The following is a 16,700-nucleotide window of genomic DNA, read 5'->3' on the forward strand; positions in this document are numbered from 1 at the left end:
TAATAAAACCCACGACAGACGCCTTACATTTGGCGCGCATAAGCAAATTTCCAAAAAGCTTCCCCCAAACATTTCATCCAATGACCCCAAAGCCGTGCATCCAAAGCAATCGGCCCCGGTGAGCTTTTCCATAAAGTCGAATAAGCTGCAAACAGCAACTCCGGGACACGCTCGAAAAACCAACTGCCACCCAGTCAAACACAGAGCAAAACGACACATCAGTTGCAACCGGTAGAGGGCCATCCCGGCAGAACAGAGAGCACTCAAATGTACCGTGCTGTATATGTTATAATATAAAAATAAATTCACTCTAGTCACAGCCAAATAATTCAGTCGGTTCCGGCGTTTGTTTGCGTTCGCACGTGTTTCGGAGCGGTCGTGTTGGTTTGCTAGTTTCAGACGGAAAAGATTCGGTACCCGTTTCGAAATCGTTCTGCTGCACTGTGTGGTTGGACCCTACCGTGTATTCGGAGTTAATTAGATTGTGGTTGAACATTACCATTTGCGGAACTGGGAGAAAAATTAGCCGTGAGAATTTTTCGGCTTCCGGCAACAGTTTTGTTTGAACCTGTGACCAGAATGAAGAAAAAAACCACGTAATGCAAATCAGAATGATTAAAAAACAGTGAGCAGTGAATACGGATATACATGAAGGAAAAGTGTAACGGAAGGACGGATATGATTTACGGAGGCAATATCTTCTCGATCATCGGTAAGATTTGAATGCATGCTGCTGTGAAAGACTGGTGCCGTTAAGCCATGGTTTCGTCTATATTTGTCATTTTAGGGATTTACCGGCAGTGTATTCATATCTGCCAGAAAAAAAACTGAAATTTTAGTAATTATTGTCAAACCTTATTATTACTTATGATCGTGCAATTTTATAAACATTACTTAGCATGATCATAACAAGCGTCACTGTAGTTTTCAAGTATTCGAAAGAGACAAAGTTGGACAAAGTTGGCTACTTACACAAATTGTGTAAGTAGCTGAGATCATAAACTGAACTGGTCATCAGCACCGCTATTCGCAGTTTATTCTGCCATTTACTTGGCTTACCTAAACAACAATATACACTATACAGCCGACCAAATCCCGCTGCTAATAATTAGGCAGGGCATCGGCACTGAGAAAAGACTCGACAGGTTCTAATTAAAAAACGAAACATTGATTCAAATGCAAAATTGTTGAATGGAAATATTCAAATCAGAACCACAGAGCCACTGGCACTGGTCAGCTGAAAGGTACTGCGATTTGGTGAGTAACCTGCGCGAGAATGTTGACCAGATTCAAACTCGAGTGAAATAAAAGCACAAAGTCCTGGCTAAAAGTGTCGAGTGAAACGCAGATGTGTGTGCGTGGGTAATTAAAGTTTTATTGACCTTGCCTGCGCACCGATGCTGCTACAAATGCACATCGCATGTCGTTTTGTCCAGTGTTTAACCGCAACCACCGAAGTGGAAGATTATTCAGATGATAATTAGCAAAGTATTCTGGGTGTTTTGGTGCTAGACCGAAACGATCGCGTATTATTTGGAATTTTGGCTTCGTATGCCGCTTTAGTGGCAGCATATATTCGGTTTATGGTGCTGTTTCGTAACTTTTGACAGTGACACTAGCTTCGGATGGTTTTGGCATAAGTTTTGGGCCTGAAACTGTTTACGAATGTTCTATTAGGGTCAATGTTAACTGCGTGAGATTAAAGTAGTTAAACGAAAATAATAATAGCGGCGATAATTAAACTCTTTTGAGTGTTGTTTTGTTATCAAAACATAGCACTTTAGAGTAGGTTACATCCATTTTATTGACATGTCTTTTATTCCGAATAGATTAAGCCGAACATTACATTTGAAAGAAGCATTAATTTTGAAATATGTCAACATTCAGTTACAGCTATTTTCCAATCGATTCAACCATTCAACGCATATTTCCAAATCCATTTGGATCAAATTTATGTACTTATTGACTATCATTAAACAATGTTCTTTTCATCGCTATCTATAGAACCAACTGACACATGAAAAATAAAATAAAATAAATGTGTTGAAATTGAAAAAACGAATATTACAATATTGCGAACAAAGTATAATGTACGAAACATATATCTGAAGAACGACTAATCGGATCAAAAAATTGGAGATTCGAAACTAAAGAAGTTGTGTTGTATTGGTCGTTCGACATTAGTCGACAAAAGCGAAAAAAGGCAACTCTTAAGTTTAAACCCTTTTAATCATTCCTGTGATTTTTGATGCCCCTGGTGAATGCTGAATATATAGCAGGCATCAAAAGGCAACAGAGTAATTGCTCTCCGGGTTCGTCGCTTCTACGTTGGCTCACGGGAAAACTCATCTATGTCTTTGAAAAACTGAGCTTTACTGGGGTGTGTTTGGTGCACTTTCCTTGAATAACTAATAAGCTCTATCAAATAAGTTGCCAAAAATTGTCGTGAAAATCACAAAAAATAATCGTTTCCTGAATTTCCGGAAAGGCTGAATTTTTATTGTTAATGCAGTAAAAATAATCATTTAATTTTTTCCCACAAAAAAGGCAGGAAAGACATGAAATCTCTGTTATCGTCAGGTATGTTCTATTACCGTCCGGTGGGTTAATGAAGTCACAGACAACTAATCCTGCAGGATGCAAGATCATCTGCAGTATGAAGAACCATCATGCAAGAAATTTACGCGCTAGGACATCATTTACCCCCTGACGATAATATTTAGGACAAATCTGACGATAATAGAGCTCATTCTCTATTTGAAAAATAATAACGACGTTTGGCAAATTTGTTGAATACACCATATGTTTTATAAGAAAATATATTCGGCTTATTCGATTGATGTAATATATTTGAAAACGCAATAGATAGTAGTTTTGTCCTTCCAAAAAATATACACTGCTGAAAACAATGTTTTTGAAAAATTGATAAAATTTTCATTACTTAAATGCTCTAAAATGCTCATATTTCAAAAATTAATTTTGTTATGGAAACTACAACATTACAACTACAATTTCTTTCATATTTTCAAGTTTTTTTACAGTGCATTTTTTGAAAAAACCTAAATTAATCCACCTAGCGGTCAGACTCAGCCTTTCTCATTCAAACTTATTATTTGTAAAAATAGGTTTACATGATTGCTTGAATCCAATAGAGGTATATTCACTCTTTGGGTTCTAAAATATTGATGTTGTAATTGAAGTATAAAATATGAAATTTGACGTAATGCTAGTGCTCAAGACATAGCGAAATAAAAGATATGACTCTTAATTCCGAACAATTTAAAAACGAGCGATAGCGGGAACGTTCAAATAGTACGATATCACATTCAAATTATGTTGAGACCACATATATTGATCAAAGCAGGTATAGTTTTAAATAGTCTTTGAATTTCTTTTCTTTCTAAAACTTTTGAACCACATATTAAATTGATATGAAGTTTGTTATTTGTAAATTTGAGAGATGACTCGTTTGTATGACACTAGTTATGTTCAAATTAGTCGTGTAATACTTGAGATAATAGACTTTCGTTGTTTTAACAATTTAATACATAACCACGTGTTCAATCATAATTCATCAGTTAACCCTTAACTAGCACGTTCATCTGATATCAATATTGTTCAAATCGGTTGTGTAGTTTCTAAGATAATGAAGTTTCGTGATTTTCACATTTCGATACATTACAGACGAAGTTACAGTCCGATTACAGCAAAATTCAATAGGGTGTTATGAAGCAGCTAGACCTTTCATTTGACAATAATTTTGTGGGAATCGGTTCAACCATTTCTGAGAAAAGTCAGTGAGTCCAAGTAGTCTTCGGAATATGTTTCTTTTCATAGCTGGATTTCACATTTTTTTAAATAGCAGGCAAAGTAATAATCCGTTTGCAAAACAAATCAATAGGGTCTTATGGGCAACAAGACTTTCCATATGACACTGATTTTATTTTTTTTTTTCTCTGAGAAACATGAGTGAGATTAAATAGTCTCCAGAACACGTTTTTTCTCCATAACTTCTGAACCACATGTTCAATCTATATAAAATTCAAAAGTTAAAGGTTTTTTAGGTAGCCCGTTCATTTGAAACCAATTGTTCAAATCGGTTGTGTAGTTTCTGAGATATTGATGTTTCGTGATTTTTACATTTTGATACATAATCTCTAAACTAGAAATCAGATTACAATAAAATTCAATAGGGTCCTATGGGGCAACTAGACCTTTTTTTGTGTTAGGGAATTAGGATTACGTTGTCCATTGATGTGAACTTTTGTAATATATCCCAGTCAATTGCTAAACGTGTCCCTTTGCAAAATACAATGACCTTATTGTAATCGGATTATTAGTTTAGAGGTTATGTATCAAAATGTAAAAACACGAAACATCAATATCTCAGAAACCACACAACTGATTTCAATAAAACTGGTTGCAAATGATCGGGCTGTCTCCAAAACCTTTAACTTTTAAATTTCGTTATGATTGAACATATGGTTCAAAAGTTATGTGAAGAAAAGTTATCCTGAGATTGTTTAAACTCACTCATTTTTCTCAGAGATGGCTGAACCGATTTCCACAGAATTAGTGTCAAATGAAAGGTCTAGTTGCCCCATATGTTGCTATTGAATTTCATTGTAATCGGATTGTAACTTTGTCCATTGTTCATAAAAATATGAAATCACATAATGAAAGTAAACATATTGACTTTCTCCTAACGATCACTGGCTAATCAAAAGGTAGAAAAGTGATCAAAATGGCCGAATGTCATATACTACTCGACTCAGGTCGACGAATCGATCATTTTCTGCATGTATGCATGTATGTATAGGTGTTTATGTGTGTGTAGGTGTGGGTGTGTACGTGTGTATGTGCACCTTTTTTTTCGCACTCACTTTTCTTAGAGATGGTCTGACCGATTCTTCCTATCTTGGTGTCGAATGAAGGGTTTATTTGCCGCTTAGGTTGCTGATGAATTTCATTGTAATCAAACTTTTAGTTTTGGCGCTGCGTCAAAATGTGAAAATCGCTTTTATATTTCAAAAGCAATGAACATAGTTGATTTCAAATTAATGGGCTTCAAAACCCTTAAACAATGAATTTCATAATGTTTAAACATGTGTTTAAAACTATAAATAATCTGTTTAAAACTATAGCTTCGATCAAAATAGTGTGCCCTCGACATTATTTAAATTCAATGTTGTACTATTTCAATATTTGCGGCCTTGCTTAGGATTGAAGTTGAAATTAAAAGTCATTTCTATCATTTCACTTTTTTTTCAGCACAAATATTACGTCAAATTTCACATACTATACCTATATTATTACTTTATATATAACATCGATATTCTAGTACCCAAAGAGTGGATATACTTTCATTGAATTGTAATTGACAATTTAAGGATGATTTCCAGAAACCGGAAGCTGCAAAATCGGCTCTCAAAGTGAAATATGGAGTTTAATCCCGGCTTGCGAGCTCGGGATAATGTTCCTTAAAAACATTGGATAATGTTTGTTTCTTTAAGGTTGTTTTCCAGAAATCGGATGCCACTATGTATCTAGAAATTTAAAACGACGTCCTAAGTGGAAGATGATTTTCAAACGAAAATATAAAATTATTAGTTTGGCCAGCGCAGTCTCCTAATTTTAATCCTCTAGAAATTCTATGGAAGATTGTGACAGTCCAGGTTGCAAAGCATCATCCAAAGAATAAAACAGACTTATGGAACGTCGCACAGACAGCGTGAAGTGCTGGTCCAGCTTCTACTCGGGAAAACCTGGTGGTAAACATACCACGAAGATTGAATATGGTTTTACAAAACAAAGGGCAAGCCACAAAATATTAAAAGTGAGTTTTGTAACGTGAAAGGTCACTTTGATAACGATATGTAGAAAATTAAAGCTTATTTGGAAGGTTTTGTATATATATTTCAATAGTATATTTATTTTTTTCGCCAACATTAAAACAATAACTCACGCAAAAAAAAATCAGAATCACCGACACAGACAAATTTCAGTTATTTCTCCGTTTCCTTTGAAAGAGAGTGTCTGTAGATCGTAATGACGTAACATTACATCATATAACAACTAAAATCAGTGCCCAAAATATGGAAAATTAGCCAAAACTGCAAGCGTATTTATTATTTTCTCCATGGCTGTATGCTCATATATGTGTGTTTAAATATTCGGTATAGTTGTGCTGTTGGCTATCAGAAATTCCTTATTAAGAGTGAAAAATGAAACAAGCAGAAATTTTCATGGAGTATTTTTTCTTTTGAATCGTGTATATCTTTTTTAACATATAATAAGTTTGAATGAGAAAGGCTGGGTCTCTCCGCCAGGTGGATTAATTTGGGTTTTGGAAGGATAAAACTACTATCTGCAACATCTACAACAACTTTACCAAAGACATCAAACCAATCCTGCAAACCGCTCTAATCTTAACATATTTTTATACACTAATAGTACAAAATTACATCTTAGCCTATAGGAAAATTGGCTAAGTTTCAATCAAATCTAAAATAACCATTAATTCAATATTTTAAAATACCACATTTTACTTGAAGATGCTCTATAATAAAATTCTTCTTATATAGTTATACCTCAATATACAACGACTTTTATTCGTTACCCCATATCAAGTTACGTTATATTGAAACACGATTGTTGGTGGTTACTCGAAGATGCGAGAAAACCTATTATTATTCAGCAGTATATGTAAACCTAGCTTATACCCATTAAAGGTTCCAATGTTCGTACACAAACATAATAGAGTGCAACTTTTTTTTTTGTCTTGGCGTCTGTATTTGATTTTTTTAAGTATTTATGTATTTTTAGGTAAAAATAAATTTCCTCCAGTTTAAAATAATTTCACCTTAAGGGAAAACAATGGCGGCATTTTGAATTTTTGAGAAATCAGAAATTTTCGATGTTTTTTCGACGCCATTTTGTTTAGAGGACAAATATCAAAATTCTAAGAGTTTGTCCACATAATAGCATTTTTCTACCTATCTTCAAAGATACAGGTCTTAAATCGGACAAAAATTGAGGTCAAAACGATAATTCTACGCAAACATGGCGTGGTTTCATATATTTCTCAAAACAAAATAATATCGAATATGTACAACATTAATAAATCTGCTAATATTTAAGTGTGGTAGTCCAATTATGCCCTATATTAAGAAAAAAAGTCTCAGAAATCAATTGGTAGGTGTCTGCTCCACATATCAGTAACATGACAGTTTTATTTGTTGTTTGAAATCACAATTTTTAGCTCAAATTCAAACACACGAAACTTCCTCAGTTTTGATCCGATTGTGATTCGATAAGTTTCATTTTGAAGAAAAATTTGCGTTCTTTTTGGTTGATTTTCAAGACTTTCCAAAAATATAGCCAATTTCTCAATCGAGGTAAAATATATTGCAGGGAAGCCAAAAAACATGTATTTCTAATTTCATTTCTACCATACAATCTTGTGAAACAGTTCGGAACGATCGGATAGTCAACAATCAATGGGAAATTTATTGTAGTTTTCAGATTTTTAGGTCCCGTTTTGCACATCTTTGCTCATAGAGAGATATTTTAAAAATAAAACTATGGAGACTTATGGTGGTCAGTTGTCAAATATTCAATTTCGTATATTAAAACAACATGGTTGACTGGGAAGTATACATGAAGTTTTTTCCAGTAGTTTCAAGCACTTTTATATAAACTTGTAAACAGTTTTCAGTACTGCCAGATGTATAAAGGGAGAATGAATTGAATTGATGAGAAAAAATATATCGTCTTTTATATTTTCAATGACGTTGAAATAAATTACGATCTCATAATTGTTCTTGAAAGACCTCTTATATCTAATATTAGTCAAACGGCTAAAAAGCTAAAAAAATTTCAAAATAAAATAAATTGAATTATGACAGTTGTTGCACCACCCTAATTCAGAAAGGAGTACCCTAAGAACCAAACCAAAAAAATGCGATTCTTAAATATTCATCTTAGCACCTATATTCTTCCCGTCGCTTTTTTTCTGTGGGGATTTGTTAGTAGCTTAAGTATTTATGATAAATTTTGGTAAATAATGAGTATGTGTGTCCAATCACAAATGATAACTTGTCAACACTATTAGAAATTTGTAATTTTAATTGCTAGGATTTGTTTGCTTTCGCAATTAGGACTTATCATTCGTAGGGATTTAATCCTACTTTTCAAGAACGGGAAGTAAACTTACAACTAACTTAATTGCTAACTCATTGGCTACGAAGAGAGCTTATCGTTTAATCGTGTCGAAAATTGTTAATAATTTTATTTGACATAGCATCTAATGTTTCAACACCAGTAAGTCTATGTAATTCGAGGGTACCAAACCAAGGAGGACGCTTCAAAATCATTTTCAGAATTTTATTCTAAATCCTTTGAAGCGTTTTCTTCATTGTTGAACAGCAACTTGACCAGATCGGTACAGCATAAAGCATTGCTGGTCTAAAAATTTGTTTGTAAATCAAAAATTGTTCTTTAAACAAAGTTTAGATTACCTGTTAATGAGAGGAAATAAATATCTCGTATATTTGATGCACTTGGCTTTATACTCTCAATGTGCTCTTTGTAAAAAAGTTTTTTATCGTAAATTAGTCCTTGTCAGACCAACTTAAATTCCCGTCGCTTTTATTTCGCTCTTCTCATCGCTCTTAACTTCCGACTACTCGACTTAATCAAGAGGTAAAACAAAACTACTTTTACTTTAAAAAAAAGTAAAACTTTATAGTATATTGAACAAATAAGAGCAATGAAATGAATATAAGTGTTGAGATGAATATAAGAGCGATTCTCCTATTAAAATTTTAAGCAAGATTGAAGCAAAAACAAAACTCTGATCATGAGAAAGGTCAAACGGCACTTTAGGTGCATAAATTGCTATTTTCAACATTTTCTGACATCAGAAATGAGTTCACCACTCCAAAATTGTAATAATATGTAATTTCCAATCATACAAAAAGAACTTTTAGGTTTTTTCCGACTTCTGTATAGAGACCTGCCACTGTGCGGCGCCAACGGCTTTACTTCCTCATGCGATAGAAGGCGTGATTCCAGAGATTTTTCACCTCAGAAAATCTCCCGGTGTCGGCTAGGATTGAATCTAGACCAGTTCGGTTGGTTATGAGTGGATCACGCTACCTCACAACCATCGACACTTATGTCGGCGGTGGGATTCGACGTCAAGCGTGGTTGGTGGAGACGTTACCAACCACGCTAGGCCCCCGCCCTACCCATACCCATTGGATTGTATTTTGCGATTTTTAGCTGTTTTACAGGAACTGAAAGTCGCTATTTTGGAATTCAAAATGACGTATGGGGTTAAACTTTCGGAATCATTGGCCAAATATCACTTTAGGCTATTTTCCTGAACCCGGAAGTCGCCATCTCGAGAATGATTTCTGACCTCTGGGCATCATCCTGTTTCTGAAAATACACTAAGGTCGCTTTTACGCGGTTTTTTTTTTGCGCGGGTTTTTACGCGGCTTTTTTTGCGCGGATTCCGCAATTTACGCGTTTTTTACGCGCATTTCGGAATTTACGCGGTATTTTTTTGCGCGGATTTCGGTTTCTCTTCACTCAGATTGTAGAATTAACGCTGTTTTTTTTCATGCGGATTCCGAAATTTACGCGGTTTTTTTACGCGGCACGTTAGTGTACCAATATTGCATGGTATTTGACCACCCTGGTCTGTTCGCCAGCAGCTGGAAGTGGCCATCACAGTATTATAGATGGAGACTGAAGTTGATTGCCGGTCTCTGAGAATCATCACGATTCCGTAGATAATCAAATATGGGGTGTCCATTTAGGGCTGTTTTCCGCAAACCGCAAATCGCCATCGAGGAATTCAAGATGGTTTGTAGGATCATCCCAGTTCTGGAAATACCTCTATTGGGTGGTACTCGGACCATTCTACAGTCGTGTACAGTTGAACCTCTTTTCATGTTTCTTTTGAAAGAAAGAAATCAACGTAAAAAGAATTGAGTTTGACCATTCATGTTTAGTTTCCCTTACAATGAAATCTGAAGAGATGACATATGGATTTTTTTTTACACGAAAACGTTTGTTGGTGTCCAAGAAAACGTCTAAGGAGAACTGAAGATTTTCTGATTACAAAAAATTGTGCTTTAACTCACAAAGTTACGTCAAATTTAAAAAAAAAATCACGTCTTTTAATGCTTAAGTCGCCTCCTAATTTATATTCAAACCGATATAATGTGGCCTTTCCCTAAGCTGAATGTTCCTTTATACCCAAAGATTAAGTTTGAGTAAAAGTATACAAATTCTGTATCCTGTCATGATATTATTCACAAAACTACGAAAAAAAAACGGAAATGTAAAATTTGTGTGCTTGACTCGCACTGAATCAAAACATGGGGTTTTCTGCAGAAAAAAAATGCAGATTATGAAGGGACAACGAACATTTTATTTAAAAAAAACACCAATTTTTATTCAGAGACAGGTTTTTTACATAAAAATGTTCGGTGAGGCTCAAAAACGATATGCATAGAAAATAATGCGGTCCCCGTGGCTCTGTGGTTAGCGATGTCGGTCGGCTAGCTCTCCCACACGGTTGTGATATCGGGTTTGATTCCCGATCGAGTCGAGGATCTTTTCGAGCTGGAAATTATTTCGACTCAGCACTGGGGCACGGTGTATCGTTGTACTTATCCTACACATGCAAAATGTGCCAAAAACATTATCGATAACGAATTCTCTCAACTAATCTAGTTGATCGAGACCGCTTTTAGCCCCCAGGCTAAGCGTGCGATATTGTTGTAGAAAATAATGCTATGATTTTGTGACAATTTGAAATTTTTGGCCCAGAAAAAAATAATTTTACGGTGTAATATATTTTTTAGAATCGCAATTTTATTACCTACAACTATGCTGAAGACACCATTTCGATCAAACAAGTCGTTTCTCTGATACAAAATATTTTATTCATCAGTCACATTTTTGGATAGGCGCTTCTGAAACAGCAGTCGTGAGTTTACATGAAGAACTGATAATGTAGAATGGCCTCTTTATCAACTGGGAACAACTGTGCGAAGTTTCAGCTAAATCGGAAAGGAAATCCTAAAAAAAATATTTATTTTTATTTATTTTCCATGGAATGCCTCTATTTTGTTTACTGCATACAACCCTCATCAGTGCTTATGTGGACTGAGTGAATACTAGGATTTCAGGAAGGTGAAACGAAATTTCTTAATTGAAGTCAGGTTGGTAAAGCACAAAAACAACCACAGAACCTAACTACCTAACTTCAATCAGAAAATTAAGTTTCACCTCCCTGGCAGCCCAGTTCTAACGGTTGTATGTAGCACCCGAAATACGTATCTGCAGACGGTAGTCGATCTTTTGTAGTAGAACTAAATGAAAAAAAACACGACCTATTCTCAAAATTCAAATTCCAAAATATAAACAAAAGAGTGCCTGAAACCATACTCTTCCGTACATTCATTGCAAGCTGCTACTATAGCGGAGAACTTTAACAGTGGTGTTGAGACAATTGTCCATTGTCAAACAGAAGCTGCTGAAAATTTAAAAAGTAACTCGGGATATTCGTATTCTAATCAAGGTTCGAGATTCCATCAAAACCAAATAAGCCTTTATTGAGTATTTCACATTTTAAAACATGTTATATACTAATAAATGTTGAATTTATAACAAAGTGTTGTTTGATTCATGCAAAGGAAAACAGCCTATGACACTGATCCAGTTATTAAATTATTTTTTTGTATCATTACAAACAAGTATCACAACTCATTCCGCGTCGAACACTCGACAGAAACGGACGTGCAAAGTGGTCGTTCTATTACAATCCGGTCCGTGTGTACGAATAGCTGAACAAAAGAGTGTATTATTCAAGGCCATCAGTTGACAGTCGAGTCCGTGTCGCTGTGCTGAGTGATCTCACACCCGGCTCACTGCTGGTGTCTGTATTGGTGCTGCTGTACTGGTGCTGCTGGCTGCTTTGGGTGCAGCTTCGAACGATCGGACAACCACTGCTGGAAGGAAGAAGTAAAGAGGTACGTGTTCGTGTCGGCGCTAGTTCGCTAGTGCGCTACATTTAGCGCGATGGATATAGATCCCTCGCCTCCCGTGCCTCCATCCCCGAACCCCCCTGACCCTGACCCTTCTGTTACCCCCTTCCCTGTTCATTCTCCAGTCCCCTCTCGCCCCAGGCTTTACCCGGACGGATCTCAACAGGGCAGCTATACTGTTTATTTTCGTCCAAAGGCAGGAGTGAATTCAAAGCGATTAAACATACTGCAAATTTCAAAAGACCTGACGAAGGGGTACAAGGCCGTGACCGAAATTTCCAAGGTCCGACCTAACAAGCTCCGTGTCGTGGTCAGTGATCTGGCACAGGCCAATGCTATCGCTTGCTCTGAGCTCTTCACACGCGAGTATCGCGTTTACATACCCGCACGAGACGTGGAGATCGACGGTGTCATAACCGATTCGAGTCTGTCTGTCGAGTGTATCCTAAAAAGCGCAACCGGTTGCTTCAAAAATACCGAAACACAGGCGAAGATTTTGGATTGTAAGCAATTGCGGTCCATGTCTCTCGTCGGCGGTAAAAAAATTTACACTCCGTCAGACTCGTTTCGCGTTACGTTTGCCGGATCTGCACTCCCTAGCCACGTCTCGATCGACCGGGTTCGTCTGCCTGTGCGATTGTATGTACCCCGTGTTATGAATTGCACCAATTGCAAGCAGTTAGGCCACACAGCCGCCTACTGCTGCAATAAGGCACGATGTAGCAAGTGTGGGGAGACTCATGCGGAAGATTCTTGCAGTGTTAATGCTGAAAAATGTATTCACTGTGGGGAAAACCAGCATGAGCTCTCCACATGCCCGGTGTACATGCAGCGCAGAGATAAAATCAAGCGGTCACTTAAGGAGCGTTCAAAGCGCTCTTACGCTGAGATGCTGAAGAAGACCGTGACCACTTCTACCATAACATCGAACCCCTTTGATCTGTTGCCCTCCGATGAAACCGAATCTGACGATTCATCAGCGGGAACATCTTATGCCAATCCTGGGGAGTCTGGGAAGAGGAAAAATGTTTCTTCTCCTAAACTTCCCCGTAAAGGTCCTAAGATTTCCCAAAGTGTAATGAAAAGTACGAACAAACCAAACAGTGCTGCGGAAAAACCGAAGCAAACTCCTCCTGGGCTTGCAAATTTAAAGTCCCAGAAGGAGTTCCCAGCACTGCCAGGAACATCTAAAACCCCAGTTGTTCCTTTTTCACATCCAGTTGATGAAACAAACTCTGGATTAGTGAAATTTTCTGACATTGTGGACTGGATTTTTGAAAATTTCAATATACCCGATCCTATTAAAATTTTTCTTACAGCATTCCTCCCAACAGTTAGATCATTTTTGAAGCAGTTGACTGCCCAATGGCCCCTCCTTGCAGCGATTGTATCCTTCGATGCCTAATTCAACTGCGTATATGAAGGATTCTATCTCTGTCTTACAGTGGAATTGTAGAAGTATTTTACCAAAAATTGATTCGTTTAAAGTTTTGATAAATAAAAACAAATGCGATGCATTTTCCCTTTGTGAAACTTGGCTTACTTCAAATATTGATCTCAACTTCCATGATTTTAATATTATTCGCCTTGATCGAGACACCCCATATGGAGGAGTACTTTTAGGGATTCAAAAGTGCTATTCTTTCTATCGTATTAACCTCCCCTCGATTCCAGGCATCGAAGTTGTCGCATGTCAAATGACAATACAAGGTAAAGAGCTTTGTATTGCCTCAATATATGTTCCTCCCAGAGCACAGGTTGGGCAACGGCTGCTCTTTGATTTAATAGAACTTCTTCCCTCGCCACGTTTGATTTTGGGAGACTTCAACTCTCATGGCGTGGCTTGGGGTTCCCCATACAATGATAACCGCTCCTCTTTAATCTATAACCTTTGCGATGACTTCAACATGACTATTTTAAACAACGGTGAAATGACACGTATCCCGAAACCTCCAGTCGCCCAAGCGCTTTGGATCTATCCTTATGTTCGACGTCGCTACGGTTGGATTGCACATGGAAGGTAATCCTTGATCCTCACGGTAGCGACCATTTGCCTATTCTTATTTCAATTAATAACGGGTCGACTCGCATGCGACCAATTGACATTCCGTATGACCTCACACGGAATGTCGATTGGAAGTTATACGAGGAAATGATTTCAAAAGCGGTCGAGTCGATACAACATCATCCACCACTTGAAGAATACAACCTCCTCGCGGGCTTGATTCTCGACGCCGCGTTGCAAGCCCAAACGAAGAAATATCCCGGCGTAACGATCAAAGAACGGCCTCCCACTCCGTGGTGGGACCAAGAGTGCTCCGATGTCTACACGCAAAGATCCGACGCGTTTAAGGCCTACCAGAAGGGAGGTATACCTGGCGACTATTTACGGTATTCGGAGCTTAATACAAAGCTTAAAAGTTTGGCTAAAGCAAAGAAACGCGGATATTGGCGTCGGTTCGTGAACGAGACGTCGAGGGAGACATCGATGAGCACTTTTTGGAACACAGCCCGAAGAATGCGGAATCGCGTAACGGTCAACGAAAGCGAGGAGTCTTCAAGTCGGTGGATATTTGATTTTGCCAGGAAAGTATGTCCGGACTCTGTTCCTGAGCAAAACATTGTTCGCGATGCGTCTCCGGGCCACGACGCGATAGAATCACCTTTTACGATGGCAGAATTTTCAGTTGCCCTCCTGTCCTGTAACAATAACGCGCCTGGGTTAGATAGAATCAAATTCAACTTGTTGAAGAATCTACCCGGCAATGCCAAGAGGCGCTTGTTGAACTTGTTCAATAAGTTCCTGGAGCAAAACATTGTACCGCAGGATTGGAGGCAAGTGAAGGTGATCGCCATCCAAAAACCAGGGAAACCAGCTTCTGATCACAACTCTTATAGGCCGATTGCAATGCTATCCTGTATCCGGAAATTGATGGAAAAAATGATACTCCGTCGTTTAGACCATTGGGTCGAATCAAATGGTCTACTATCAGATACTCAATTTGGCTTCCGCCGTGCCAAAGGGACGAATGATTGTCTTGCGTTGCTTTCAACAGATATTCAGCTGGCGTATGCTCGCAAAGAACAAATGGCGTCTGCATTCTTGGACATTAAGGGGGCTTTTGATTCCGTTTCTATTGACATTCTTTCGGGTAAACTTCACCGACAAGGATTTTCTCCAATTTTGAACAATTTTTTGCACAATTTGTTGTCCGAAAAGCACATGCATTTTACGCACGGCGATTTGGCAACTTTTCGTATTAGCTACATGGGTCTTCCCCAGGGCTCATGTTTAAGCCCCCTTCTTTACAACTTTTATGTAAATGACATCGACGAATGTCTGGCAAATTCATGCACGATAAGACAACTTGCAGACGACAGTGTAATCTCTGTTACAGGAGCCAAAGCTGCCGATTTACAAGGACCATTGCAAGATACCTTGGACAATTTGTCTGCTTGGGCTTTACAGTTAGGTATCGAATTCTCTCCGGAGAAGACTGAGATAGTAGTTTTTTCTAGGAAGCATGAACCTGCCAGCTACAAACACAATTAATGGGTAAAACGATTTCTCAGGTTTTGGTACACAAATATCTTGGTGTCTGGTTCGACTCTAAAAGAACCTGGGGTTGTCACGTGAGGTATCTGATGAAAAAATGTCAACAAAAAGTGAATTTTTTTTTTTTTTTTCAATAACCGGACAATGGTGGGGAGCCCACCCAGGAGACCTTATAAGGCTTTACCAAACAACGATATTGTCTGTCATTGAGTACGGGTGTTTCTGCTTCCGCTCCGCAGCAAACACACATTTGATCAAACTGGAGCGAATACAATATCGTTGTTTGCGTATCGCCTTGGGTTGCATGCAATCGACCCATACGATGAGTTTGGAGATCTTAGCTGGAGTACTACCATTGAAAACCCGCTTCTGGAGCCTGTCTTCTCGTATTCTAATCAAATGTGAGGTCTTGAACCGTCCCGTGATTGAAAATTTTGAAAGGTTAATCGAACTTAATTCTCAAACCCGTTTTATGACATTGTATTTCAATCACATGTCCCAAAATATTAACCCTTCTTCGAATATTCCAAATCGTGTCGACTTATCAAATACTTCTGATTCTACTGTGTTTTTCGATACATCCGTGATAGAAGAAGCTCGTGGAATCCCGGATCATTTACGCGTGCAGCAGATCCCTAAAATTTTTTCCAATAAATATCGAAACATCAACTGCGACAATATGTACTACACTGACGGATCACTTCTTGATGGGTCCACTGGCTTCGGTATCTTCAATAACAATTTAACCGTCTCCCATAAGCTCGATAATCCTGCTTCTGTTTACGTCGCAGAATTAGCTGCAATTCAGTACACCCTAGGGATTATCGAAAAAATGCCCACGGACCATTATTTCATCTTTACGGACAGTCTCAGTTCCATTGAGGCTCTCCGATCGATGAAAGATGTTAAGTACTCTCCGTATTTCCTGGGGAAAATACGGGAACATCTGAGTGCTTTATCCGAAAAATCTACTCAGATTACCTTAGCGTGGGTCCCTTCTCATTGCTCGATACCGGGTAATGAGAAAGCGGACTTTTTGGCTAAGGTGGGCGCAACAAACGGTGATATTTATGTAAGAC

General features: G+C 37.9%; 1 protein-coding gene across 2 annotated transcripts in view; it reads left to right on the top strand.

The window, feature by feature from the left end:
• Positions 1-338: 338 nt before the first annotated feature.
• Positions 339-16,700, top strand: part of LOC129730357 (uncharacterized) — a 62,058-nt gene continuing 45,696 nt past the window's right edge. For both annotated transcript variants that reach the window (XM_055689637.1, XM_055689638.1), the window contains exon 1: positions 339-712. The gene's annotated coding sequence lies outside the window, so the exon portion shown is untranslated. The remainder of the gene's footprint in view (positions 713-16,700) is intronic.

This window comes from Wyeomyia smithii, chromosome 3 (genome assembly GCF_029784165.1).
Source record: "Wyeomyia smithii strain HCP4-BCI-WySm-NY-G18 chromosome 3, ASM2978416v1, whole genome shotgun sequence".
Classification (NCBI taxonomy): Eukaryota; Metazoa; Arthropoda; class Insecta; order Diptera; family Culicidae; genus Wyeomyia; species Wyeomyia smithii.